This window comes from Octopus bimaculoides, chromosome 2 (assembly GCF_001194135.2).
Source record: "Octopus bimaculoides isolate UCB-OBI-ISO-001 chromosome 2, ASM119413v2, whole genome shotgun sequence".
Classification (NCBI taxonomy): Eukaryota; Metazoa; Mollusca; class Cephalopoda; order Octopoda; family Octopodidae; genus Octopus; species Octopus bimaculoides.
In genome coordinates this window covers 192,002,798-192,004,962 of record NC_068982.1, presented here as the reverse complement: position 1 = coordinate 192,004,962, position 2,165 = coordinate 192,002,798, and positions in this window count along the sequence as shown.

Genomic DNA, 2,165 nt, shown 5'->3' with positions numbered 1-2,165 from the left:
AGTCATTGGTTGAAATTACAGAAATACGACAACTTTAACATGAAATAAGTTGCAATATAATAATTTTTCTTAAGAAGACTAAGAGAAAAAGATGTTTTATATGACACATTCTACCAGTGTCCCAAGTTTCAAAGTGTTTCGTTAATGAAAAATGTGGCCCCCGTTTTAAAAAAGATCCCTTTATGTTCATCCATTTCAAGATTTCTGGAGCACTGAGTATGGATTTGTACAGCAAAATGATCGTGCTGTGTGTGCATTCTGCCGTGGATCTGTCGTATGTCGTACATCAAGCGTACAAAGACGCTGTCAAACTGAGACACCAGACGACATCTAAAAACCCTGATGAGAAAAGGGAAGCCCTAAATTGGGATCTTTCTAGTTACCAAAGAAGCACTTCTGCTTTTGTTCAAATGCTTGGAACCCAAAATAAAGCCAACGAATGTAGTTACACAGTCGCTCATTGTATAACCGATGAAGGTAGACCTTTTACAGATGGAAAATTTATAAAAAAAGCTTTTCTGAGAAGTGCTAAAATTTTGTTCAGTGATTTACCAAACCCTGAAACAGTACACTGGGGTTGATATAATCGACTAGTCCTCTCCCACCAACTTTCAGGCCTTGTGCCTTTAGGGGAAAGGATTATTAGTATCTTTCAATTTTGTTTCCATTTCTTGCTGAGTGTCTTCCCGACATCTAAGGCAAAGAAATTCACTGTATACATTGGTAGGCCATTGAAATAAACACACCAGATTGTTTGTTTACAAAGTCATGTGCTAGAAAAGAAGGGGAAGAAAGAAAAAGGAAAGAAGAAAATATTTTTAAATAGCAAAAAATGAAGAAAAAGAAAACAAAGAAAATTCACAGCGACGATGCTCTTCTCAATACATGTGACCAGTTACCAGTTAAGACAATCTTTTGCACTTCCTGCATGGATGGTAAGCCAGGGATCATTATTAAATAGTATATATATAATTATATAGAGTAATAAGAAAATGGAGGGGATTAATAGGTGGTATTCATCAACTTGCAGACGTTGCATTATGTCAATTTACTTGTTCATTTGTTTACTAAAAGGACAGTAATAACAATATAATAAAATGCTAGAAATGGTTAAGTTTTGGCTTATATTTTCAATGAACTAGGTTTCCTCATTTAATCTAATTTGTGTTGGTGTTCCAATAGCACATTGATAAAATGGAAAGATTACAAATTGTGGTTGCAGTTGTTTTGCGCATCTGTCAATGTGTTCACTAAAGGGTATCATTTTGTATTCTGGGAATGCAATCTGCTGTCGGTGCAGAGGGCATCTGCGTCTGAGCGATAATTCTGTGGTACCTATGTAATTCTGGTGGCAACCCGAGCATCTTGTAACATAAATCAGGTTTTCCGAGGCACAAGTAAAGTCAGATTTGATTTTGAATTTTTGTCACTCTTTAAAAAAGAATTCTGATCCTTCTAGAAGGATGGGGCATGATGCGCAATTTGGTTTACTACATTTTTTCACTTTTGCGTCCGTTATTTTAGAAAATAATTTTTGTGAGGATCTTTTTTTTTTTTTGTGACTTCGGTTGTTTGTGGCTTTAACTATCTTATGTGTGTATAAAATTTCCTTTAGTTTGAGGTCCTTATGTAACATTGGTAGATTTTGAGTGATGATGGTGAAGACTTGTTTGTTTCTGGGGTTCTAAGTGGATATGTACGGCAGTATTTTCGGGGAGTGTGTGTTGCTGTGTTGTACTTTTCTTAAGGTTGTTTATGTCGATTTGTGTTGCACGTAGGATTCCATCCTCTATGAGTTGGACAGGACTTTTAACTGACCCCGAATGGGAAGATCTGCAAACAGATCTCCGACTTGTTTTGGAGAATTTGTTGCAATTGCTTCTTCCAGAGTCATATCCCAATCATGATCATATTCATCATTAAAAAACATGTAAAAAAATCGCCGAAAACAATGGCAGTAATGAAAACATAGGAATCCAAAATTCCATGATTCCAGGTCCGAATTCGGCTCAGAATGTTTTTAATTTACTCACGGAGTTAGCCTTTAGATTATAAAAAATTTATTGTACAAAACATTTGTCGCAAAAAGTCAAGTAAAAAAATCGCCGAAAACAATGGCAGTAATGAAAACATAGGAATCCAAAATTCCATGATTCCAGGTCCGA